Here is a 12,245-nt window from a genome sequence, read left to right as displayed (position 1 = left end):
TGAGAGCTGATGGCCAACTAGTATTTCTGGAAATGGAAGCGCCTAGAAGATGCGAACAAGGAAATCAGTGAGTATAAAAGGGAGCAAATGTAGAGGCCCTGGAATTCAGTTTCATTTAAGCTATCAGTCAGGCGGCCACCGTGGTGTGATGGTAGCGTGATCCGCCTACCACACCGAAAGCCCTGGGTTCAAACCCTGTCCAAAGCAAAATCAAATATTTTAGAAATAACGTTTTTCAATTAGAATACAATTTTTCTAAGCGGGGTCGCCCCTCAGCAGAGTTTGGCAAGCGCTCCGGGTGTATTTCTGCCATGAAAAGCTCTCAGTGAAAACTCATCTGCCTTGCAGATGCCGTTCGGATTCGGCATAAAATCATGTAGGTCCCGTCCGGCCAATTTGTAGGGAAAATCAAGAGGAGCACGACGCAAATTGGAAGAGAAGCTTGGCCTTAGATCTCTTCGGAGGTTATCGCGCCTTACATTTATTTTTTTTTTATCAGTCAGTTTGGTTATTAAGCCAGCTAGTTGCAAAGTATAAGTGTTATTGTGAAGTACTTTAATAAAGCCCATTTTTCCATTATTCAATATTGGAGTTATTTATTCAACAGTTCAGCGATACGAACTTAGCAAAAGGGCAAATAAGAGGATTTGTAAATTCGTATATAATAATAATATATAATAATAATAATAATAATAATAATAATAATAATAATACCTCTTTTGATATTTGTCGTTTATTAAGAGTGTTATGCTTTCGTATTAAATTACCAAAGTACGTTAAATAAAAGGTTAAAGTCTTTGGAATTTTTAGTTTTTATTTTGGTCGCTATTTTAAAAACTTTTTGTGGCATCAAAGCTTGTCTTACCTACCCTGTCTAAAAAGTTGGGACAATTAATAGACCTCACTTTCTGTAGAGGAATTCTGTTACTTTATAACCGGCCTGTAGGAAGTTAGAAACACATTTTAAAAAAGAAAATTTGTTTCTGTATTATAAAATCAAAATCAATCAAATTTGTTTTTCTTTTGTTTTTGAGTTCGGCTGTAAAAACTGCGCTAGGTGAAAGTTTACGTAATCCCGGGGATACTCATAGCAGTTTTATGATAAATCATGCATCCTTTTTTTATTTTTCGGACTTTTTTCAATAAATCCTCAAATAAAAGTAAAGTTAGATCCGGACTTATATTTTTTGAGGATAGAATGAAAGCCCGGCCGCATAACTAAGGAACGTCTCATCCAAACGAACCGAATTTTTTACCAATCTCTTGTCACAAATATCTGGATTTGAAACCTGAAAGGGCACTTCAAAACTTTTATTACTAAAACTAGAAATTTGTCATCGAAAAACTATAACCAACTCTCATACCACTATGCTTATACTTTTCCATAGTAGAATTTCACCTTTTTTTCACCATAAATTTAGATCTAATTGAGATATTACCTTGAAATTTGATGCATCACTTTCTGTTGAAACAAGTAGGATTCTGTGTGAAAAAATCGTTTCATTTGGATGAACCGTTCCTTAGTTATGTGGCCGTACTGGCTTTTATTCCGTCCACAAAAAATAAAAGCCCGGATCTAACTTTTATTTTCGGACATTATAAAAGTGAAAGATAACTTCTAAGATGCCATTAAGCCCTAATTTGGAAGTATTATAAATTGTTTGAATTGGGCCTGGCGCCACCCTTTTTAACCAAACATTTTCCATCAACTTGGGATCAATAACTCCTATATGAATTGATGTATCGAGGCAATAGGTTCATATATTAACTTAATAACGAGATATATTTCTGGCTAAAATGGAAATAATCAGTTAAAAACAATGCCCACTTTTGACACACGAACTTAAATTTCTTTACTTGTTTTACATAGAATCGAATCTGCTATGAACATTTACAAAACAAAAAAAAAACGACCCATCCTAATAAACATATGTATGTACATGACATAGGCTCGTCACTAAACGACTGCGCTATTGTCATATTTCTGAAAGGCAACAGAATCTAACAAACAAAACCGCTCTCTCAAAGAGTATTAACCACCACCAAAGCAAATATACCTCAATAAAGTGGCAGCTAAGAGAAGTGCATATTAAAAGGTATATACACATTTAAATTCATATAAGTAGACATATCACCATCTAGAAAAATTGTATAAGTCATAAATTGCGATTTTGATATTATACTCTTGGTCACAATCACGGTGCACTCTGAACCCAAAGGCACCTTGTCGTTGGTGTGAGGACTTAGCCGAACTCCATAGCGCCCGACTATGAGGCGGAGCTGTTTAGGACTGGCATCTATGCTGTTTCGCCTCATAGGAGGGCGGTTGGATGTCGGTGACAAAGAACTGCCAGCCCCCTAATCCAGGGTGTTATGCGGAACGTGCCTATTGGACGATTTGCAGCCAGGGGATAAATTCGGCTGTATTCGAATGGAGCCTTCCCGATGCCAGGCCACCTCCGGAAGTATTGATGGCCTTATCACAGTAAGGGGCGCTGCTATGGCGGACGGTTCTTTCCCCGTATGTAATACTGAACCGCTGAGCCCGCCTTGTTGGGCAGATGGTTGTACGACCAAGATGAACGACTCATTACCTAATTGTAATAAGGGCGATGATAAGAGGAGGATTGAGTCACAAGCCAAGGATGATAAATATGCATTAAGCGATGCGTCGGACTCGGGGAGCGAGATTAGTGCTGATTCAATGAACTCCGTGTTTGAAAAGAGGAAGTAAAAGAGCTCTCTCGCAGTACCGTGCAGCACTAAGAATTATCCAACGCCTGGGAGCAGTGGTCAACCCAACAGAAGTGGAGATCGAGCGCTTGGAATGGGCTCATGAGGCGGTATAAGTAGGTCGAAGGCAGTTCAAAAGGTTTGCTGCGAGAAACCCTCGGTTCTGCAACCAGCACGAGGAGGAAGAGGCAAAAAGGACCCAGTCCCAGAGCCGCGAGGCAGGGAAGTCGCATAGACAAGACAAGTAGGCACAAAACTGTAAGACAGATGGGTCCCAATAGCGAGGTAGCAACTACCTCGAAAGCTGCGAGTCAGAGGGAAGTTCCAACTAAAGAAGTAGGAGAAAAGCCAAAGGGAGATAACGCTAAGACTCCGGCTTTCTCGTAGGTGCTAAAGGGAGTTAAGGCTGAGACTCCGGGGTGGTATAATGGTGTGAAGATGATAGCGTGCGACAACATCGCGAGCTTGCGGTGGCTAGAGGAAGTGGTACCAAACCACCAAAGACAAAACATGAACGCGCGGTTTGAGGTGGTGGATAAAACACAAATCTCCACGCAGTACCCCCAAGGTATGGATACCATGCGTGATGAAATCGGAGGATACACAGGCGAAAATTTAAAATCTCTTGCCAACAAGTTCTCATTTGGACTGAGTAGGCAATTGAAAAGTTATCTCTCGACTAACAAAAGTCATTCTCTCAACTCGCTCATCGTACCTGTCCTGACGTATTGTTAGGAATCATAGATGGCGTCGAAGAGTTGGCTCTTGGAAAGTTCGAGAGAAAAGTTCTCTGGAAAATGTATGGTCCTGTACGTGATGCCGATGGCTAGCATCGAAGGAGGTTTAGTCATGATCTATATGAGCTTAACACAGATATAAAGATAGTGCAGCGAATACATATCCCAAGGATTCGCTGGCTAGCTCATGTTATGCTAATGGACGAAAATGCTCCGACTTGGCCTCCCTTGGTGCTCCCGATTGGCATAAGTTATCCCGAATCAGGGATAGCTGGCGTGACCTATTATGAAAGAACCGTAGCGCTTAGGTACTTAGGCGCCAATTAATGATGATGATGAAGGATATGGACAGTGCGATAGAGAAATATACATAGGTAGAGATAGAGGGACAATGAGGGGAAAAGGGGGAGAAAGATAGAGAAAGAGCCAACTGACACAATCTTTAAAGTAGGAAAAAACTTTAATTCGGACAAAACAAAGCCTGCCTAGTCCACTAGTAATATAAGAGTTTGGCACGATTTACCCCCAAAGAGATTTAGGCCGGGTTTTTCCTCCGAAGCGTGCCATTTTTTTTAATTTTGCTACAAATTGAAGACACCCGCGTATTTTATGCCAAGATCGAAGCCGATGTATTTTTGCTGCGAAGTGTTTCAATGCCGAAATACACTTGGATAAATTGCCACACCGCTACTTAGCCGTTTTCCGAGATGTTTTAATATTTGATATGACTTGCCCCAGGATATGGTAGACAACCTAGTAAGAAATCCAGAAAATTAGATTAAGATGTACGATTTTTCAAAATTCGTAAGATTTTGTTTGCTATTTGGTATTATGGTATTACCCTTGTTATCTAATAAGATCCTTCGAGAATGCAATTATCTTCTACTTCTCTTTATTTTTCGTTTAACCACATAGCAAATTTTGGCAGCATTCAGCAAAGTCTACCAGACAGCTTTTGTTTTGCGCTATCTGGAACTTCTCACAACAGCCGAAACTACATTTTTTGTCTACTGCTATCGTAACAAATGGCCAGAGAACTAACTTCCTTCTGCAATTGACCTTCCCAAACAGCGAGAACTGCACTTTTTTCCTACTACCGAAGGCTTTCATTCGCATAAAATGGCTCGGGCAGCATATCGATGAGTTTCGGCATAGCGGAAAGGACCATTCATTTTCTAGAAAATGATCTGTCGAATACTCTTTGGGTAATCTCATTCTATCTTGACGGCGTTTATGTTTCCAGACTGCTTAATAGGATGGGGTTGTTGAGGGACCCATGATTCGTCGGTGATATATAGCCACCAAGAAAGGAGTTTAGTTATATGGGAAAAACGTACATTTTCTTCGTATAATTAAGAGGCTACCAACATTTTCGCTGCTATAATTGTTTTTCAAGTTGACGAAATATTTAACAGTTTCGAATTTAAATTTCTCAAAAGTAACGTAGTCACCAATGTACCCATTTCTTCTGCGATGCCAGAAAGTACATACTTCAAAGACAGACCCACGTATTTGGCCTCTTTATTTAGTCCAATGAAATCCATAAAATCAGCATAGGCAGCAATTTGTATGCCCGTATATGTTTTGCAGGGCAACGCACCTTATTATTTTTTAGCCAAATTTTCTCTGCGGTAGCGTGCTCATATCTTGGCTGTCATAAGAAGTAACGTCGTGGAGGCTAAATTTGTTTGACTCTTTGACCAAAGATTTCTTCGTTAATGTTTTCAAACGGTTAAGCGCCAATTAAGTAAGTAAGTAAAACCGGTGCATCGGTCTTTTCTAAGAGTTCATGAAACTCATGTCCGTGTCGTCCTTCTCTTTTATCGGCAAGTAAGTACGGGTTAATGACATATTGTGTAAACTCCAACACAGCGGCTGAGATAACCTTACTTTTAAAATAAACTTTAAAATTATGAAACATTTTTTATAATGAAAATAAGTTTGTTGCTTAAGTCTTTCGTTTTTTAGTCACTCAAAAATTCGCACTCAATGTGTTCAAATTATCCAAAATTTCTTTTACGCAAAAAAATTTTAAATTGAATACTAAAGCCCAACAGATTAGGGCGACATCTACCGACCTTCAGCTGTGTTGTTTTAGTTGGAAACCAACGCATATTCAGTGTTACTTACGAACAACTGCGCCACCTACATCTCAAACATAGAAACATATACTTTGTGGCACTAAGGAATAAAAGCCAAAGTAAAGAATTTTAAAATTTAAATCGATTCCGGAACACAAGGATTATTCGAAATTAACTTGGAATTTTCACCAAATAAAATTAGTACAATGAGCCATATGAATAAAACCAGTGAATGTTATTTTGAGCCCAATTTCTTTTTATACTCAGTTGAGCCAAGCTCACAGAGTATATTAAGTTTGATTGGATAACGGTTGGTTGTACATATATAAAGGAATCGAGATAGATATAGACTTCCATATATCAAAATAATCAGGATCGAAAAAAAATTTGATTGAGCCATGCCCGTCCGTCCGTCCGTCCGTCCGTTAACACGATAACTTGAGTAAATTTTGAGGTAACTTGATGAAATTTGGTACGTAGGTTCCTGAGCACTCATCTCAGATCGCTATTTAAAATGAACGATATCGGACTATAACCACACCCACTTTTTCGATATCGAAAATTTCGTAAAACAGAAAAAGTGTGATAATTCATTACCAAAGACAGATAAAGCGACGAAACTTGGTAGATGAGTTGAATTTATGACGCAGAATAGAAAATTATTAAAATTTTGGACAATGGGCGTGGCACCGCCCACTTTTAAAAGAAGGTAATTTAAAATTTTTGCAAGCTGTAATTTGTCAGTCGTTGAAGATATCATGATGAAATTTGGCAGGGACGTTACTCCTATTACTATATGTACGCCTAATAAAAATTAGCAAAATCGGAGAAGGAATAAGTAAATTATGTCAACATTCAACTCCAGTAATGATATGGTGCAACAAAATACAAAAATAAAAGAAAATTTCAAAATGGGCGTGGCTCCGCCCATTTTCATTTAGTTTGTCTAGAATACTTTTAACGCCATAAGTCGAACAAAAATTAACCAATCCTTTTGAAATTTGGTAGGGGCATAGATTTTATGATGTTAACTGTTTTCTGTGAAAACGGGCGAAATCGGTTGATGCCACGCCCAGTTTTTATACACAGTCGTTCGTCTGTCCTTCCGCATGGCCGTTAACACGATAACTTGAGCAAAAATCGACATATCTTTAATGAACTTAGTTCACGTACTTACTTGAACTCACTTTATTTTGGTATGAAAAATGAACGAAATCCGACAATGACCACGCCCACTTTTTCGATATCGAAAATTACGAAAAATGAAAAAAATGCCATAATTCTATACCAAATACGAAAAAAGGGATGAAACATGGTGAGGTAATTGGATTGGTTTATTGACACGAAATATAACTTTAGAAAAAACTTTATAAAATGGTTGTGACACCTACCATATTAAGTAGAAGAAAATGAAAAAGTTCCGCAGGGCGAAATAAAAAACCCTTAAAATCTTGGCAGATATTACATATATAAATAAATTAGCGGTATCCAACAGATGATGTTCTGGGTCACCCTGGTCCACATTTTGGTCGCGATCTGGAAAACGCCTGCACATATACAACTACCACCACTCCCTTTTAAAACTCTCATTAATACCTTTAATTTGATACCCATATCGTACAAACACATTCTAGAGTCACCCCTGGTCCACCTTTATGGCGATATTTCGAAACGGCGTCCACCTATAGAACTAAGGCCCACTCCCTTTTAAAATACTCATTAACACCTTTCTTTTGATACCCATATTGTACAAACAAATTCTAGGGTCACCCCTGGTCCACCTTTATGGCGATATCTCGAAACGGCGTCCACCTATGGAACTAAGGATTACTCCCTTTTAAAAATACTTATTAACACCTTTCATTTGATACCCACATCGTACAAACGCATTCTAGAGTCAACCCTGATCCACCTTTATGGCGATATCTCGAAAAGGCGGCCACCTATACAACAACCACCACTCCCTTTTAAAACCCTCATTAATACCTTTAATTTGATACCCATATCGTACAAACACATTCTAGAGTCACCCCTGGTCCACCTTTATGGCGATATTTCGAAACGGCGTCCACCTATAGAACTAAGGCCCACTCCCTTTTAAAATACTCATTAACACCATACGTTTGATGCCCATATTGTACAAACAAATTCTAGGGTCACCCCTGGTCCACCTTTGTGGCGATATCTCGAAACGGCGTCCACCTATGGAACTAAGGATTACTCCCTTTTAAAATACTCATTAACACCTTTCTTTTGATACCCATATTGTACAAACAAATTCTAGGGTCACCCCTGGTCCACCTTTATGGCGATATCTCGAAACTGCGTCCACTAATGGAACTAAGGATTACTCCCTTTTAAAATACTCATTAACACCTTTCATTTGATACCCATATCGTACAAACGCATTCTAGAGTCACCCCTGGTCCACCTTTTGGCGATATCTCGAAACGGCGTCCACCTATGGAACTAAGGATTACTCCCTTTTAAAATACTCATTAACACCTTTCTTTTGATACCCATATTGTACAAACAAATTCTAGGGTCACCTCTGGTCCACCTTTATGGCGGTATCTCGAAACGGCGTCCACCTATGGAACTAAGGATTACTCCCTTTTAAAATACTCATTAACACCTTTCATTTAATACCCATATCGTACAAACGCATTCTAGAGTCAACCCTGATCCACCTTTATGGCTATATCCCTAAATGGCGTCCACCTATAGAACTATGGCCCACTCCCTCATAAACTACTCTTTAACACCTTTCATTTGATACCCATATTGTACAAACAAATTCTAGAGTCAACCCTGATCCACCTTTATGGCGATATCCCTAAATGGCGTCCACCTATAGAACTATGGCCCACTCCTTCATAAAATACTCTTTAATGCCTTTCATTTGATATACATGTCATACAAACACATTCCAGGGTTTCCCTCGGTTCATTTTCCTACATGGTTATTTTCCCTTGTGTTGTCACCATAGCTCTCAACTGAGTATGTAATGTTCGGTTACACCCGAACTTAACCTTCCTTACTTGTTTAATTTACTTTTTATTTTCACCATCAAATTAGTATTTTTAGGAAAATGTTTTTAATATAATTGCCAGTTTGGCCATTATTCCAACTTTTGCCTAGTCATTAGTATATCAGCAAAACACATTTTACTTAAATTAAAGGCTTTTGAATAATAGTTAAAAACAAAGATAAGTCCGGACCCTTTTAGGGAAAGGGTCCCTACCTCGAGTGTCTTCAACACATCATTTTCCCAAACTTATGTGTTGATAGAAGACGTCAAAGTGTACAACGGCTTATAAAAGGCATATTAGCGCTGCCCAGCCGCGTTATTCAAGTTGCGCTTATCAACTTTAATGACACTTCGGGCAAGAAATGAATCCTCGGTATCACAGACACGAAAACTACTATATAGTACTAACCGAAAGAGGCTGATTGACTACGCCTACAGCCTCAAACCAAATTCTCGGAGGCACCAGATTCCAGAGTAAAAACAAAACACGAAAAAGATGCCTAGCGATCTTACTAACTTAATTGATGCGTAACGATGGAAATGATTTTGGCCGCAAACAAATGAAGTAAGTCGGCTCTACGCTAAACTAACTGGCACGCTCCATCGCCAACCATCCTCATCTCTATATGAGGGTTCAGATAAGGAAACTCTCTTGGCCGGAGCATTTTTTGCATTGGCATTCCATTGTCAAGCCTGCGATGTAACTGTGTCTTCATTCGGCGGACTATATTGTTGCCTGTTTAAAGCTAATTTATAAAAACATAAAAATAAAGTCTAGGCGATATACCCCCGATGAGATTTAGGCCGAGATGTCTATTCGGGTTGTGCTACTTTTCAGTTTTTATTTTGTATGCCGATTTAACACGACATCTGCAAAGCAGATGCATTTTCGGTTCGAGAAGCTTTTCGTGCCAGAAATACACTCAGAGTTTTTGCTGCCGCGGGACTACCCCTAATAAACTAATATTTTGAAACAAATAGAGCTTGCCCAGGGATAGGAGTTAAATAACAGCAGAGCTAATTTTATCAGAAATAAATAATTTTTCCTTTTTTTGAGAAGAACTTCGCTATTGTTTTATTATCGGCTTATTATCCATGGCGAATTATTATCGTCGAGTTATGGGTTTCTTATTGGCTTGTAATCAATGGTTTACAGACGTGCCATAGATTTTATATTGGGGTTGTATCGAAACCTTTATCAAACAGATCAATAGCAAGATAATAACAAATTGGCAATCTCCGATAATACATCGATAACTTTTCGATAGCACACCGATAACAAAGTGGTAACACGCCGATAGCAAATTGCTAACACTAGGATAATAAATCGGTTAATATCCAAATCGATCTACTTTTAGTTAACATATCGATAATTATTCGATACCTTTTCTTAATGTTGACAATCGATAAGTTTTCAATAACAAAGATCGATAACATATCGATAATAATAGATAACTTTAAAAAATCGATAACTTTATTACGGACCGCAGATTTATATCACCTCCATAACAGATCGAAAACCCGTCTATATCTCGTCAATAATACACCCCTAAAGCGCCCATTACTCATACTTAGCATAGACTTGACTTGACTTGAGAACTGTCACTTACAGTTTTGTTAAATGAACATTGCATGTTACTGATTACTCAAAACTTGGCAACACTTAACTTGACTTAGAAGTCTGTTGAATTTTGATTTTCTATGTAAGTTCTAAGAGAAGTTTACATTTTGAGATGCCATTTGTTTGTTTCCATTTCATTTTGACTTCTGCCTGAAATTGAGCGATTTTTGCATCCTGCGCTTCCAGCTTTGATGTTACCCTTGCTTCCTGTGCTTCTAACTGCGAAGACATTTGTGCCACCTGCAATGATAAGTGCTCCTCTTGTTCTTCCATCTTGGATGTTATGCGTGTCTCCTGCGATTCCAGTTGGGATGCCATATATGTTTTCTGTTCTTCCAGTTGTGTTTCCATCTTGGATGTTACTGTCGACGTTTGTGCAGATATTGCAGCTAATATCACGTTCAAGTCTGTGCTAGTAACTGCCTGCGATGCTTCGTTTTTCTCCTCCAATTTTGTTGTCTCATCGCCATAAAGATGAAAGACATACTCTTCCACGTCAATTCCTTCTAATTCCATTGCCTCTCGTAGTCGTGCCTGAAGTTCGAGTTTAATGCCGATTGTATTCACTCCACGGCTCTCCAACTCCTTCTTCAGTTGCGGGATCTTCAATTCACTTAACTTTGCCATGTCCAAGGTGTATTCCCAATCTCCGGAATTTATTCAACAATTCCTCTTCTGACACCAATTGTAACGAATTTACTTGCAAATCCTCTTATTTGCCCTTCTGCTAAGTTCGAATCACTAAACTGTTGTTTCCATTATAAAAATGGCCTTTATTAAAGTACTTCACAATAACACTTATACTTTGCAACTAGCTGGCTTAATAACCAAACTGATTGATAGCTCAAATGAAACTGATTTCTCGCCTCTACTGTCGCGCCTTTTATACTTTTTGATTTCCCATTGCATACTTTTAGGCTTTTCCATTCCAGAACTTACTAGTTAGTTATCAGCTACAAAATTGCCAGCCACAACTACGTTTATAACTTCACATTTGAGTAATACTTGCACAAATTATTGCCCTCTCTTGTGAGCAATTCAGATAAGATATATGCATGTGTTTGTGCATTGCTTCTCCGCTGCTCGGATACGTACATATGTGTAGACGCAATTATTGATTCGTTTATGTAGATACATAATGATTGATCTATGGATGTGCATGATATCACTGCTTAGCATCGGCTTAGAGATGACAGTACCCCTTAGTGTTGCTAATATTGTAACAGTATTTTCATGCTTTTTCCCAGACCTGAACCCAAACCTTTCGGCGTAGTAGGATAGCACGCTATCATTGCACCACGGCGGTCCCAACGCATACAGGTCCGTAAATCCTTCGCATACTTTTTTCCGAGTACTCCCAGAGCCGCCTTATCAGATGTTATCAGCGGCCTTGCTAATGCAAAAGGGGTATTTGTGGAGCTGATTTTCGTTTACATAGAGAGGACTTAACTTTTTAATTTTTAAGCAGCATTTGTTGGCAAAGTGATTCTTCGCTGGATTTCGTAAATGCTGGTTCCCAACAAAATGAAGTCCTTTACTATTTAGAATTATGGTTGCCGACAGTGACGTGGTTGTTAAATTTAACCATGAACCCATCTTTTGCTTTTTGACTTCGCAATATTCTATACAAGAGTGCAAAGGTATAAGCCCCTGATAAGGGCTAGTTTTGGGGCTGAGTTTTCCATATCCAGTTCACGCAAAACAGCAGTTTATTCGACAGATTACCAAACTATTTCTGTCAAATAAAATGTCATCCATCTTTAACCGGAGATAGTGAAAACGGCCCCAAGATACATGAAAAGGGTCTGGCGGTAAACGAGGTCAAAACAAAGAGCTTGCTATCCGCCGAGGACCTGGCAGACCGATCAGTTAAACCGAAAATATTATACTCCAGGGTTTTGTCAGCACACTTACATCTCTGCAGCCAAATAAATCTTCACAGCCGCACGTTTGGAGGGATTTGTCTATTTGAAAATGGACATAAATCTAAAAAAAAAACAAATAAGGAAGGCTAAGTTCGGGTATAACCGAACATTACATAC

Source organism: Eurosta solidaginis, chromosome 5 (genome assembly GCF_040869045.1).
Source record: "Eurosta solidaginis isolate ZX-2024a chromosome 5, ASM4086904v1, whole genome shotgun sequence".
Taxonomy (NCBI): Eukaryota; Metazoa; Arthropoda; class Insecta; order Diptera; family Tephritidae; genus Eurosta; species Eurosta solidaginis.
Note: the sequence above shows the minus strand (reverse complement) of the source record.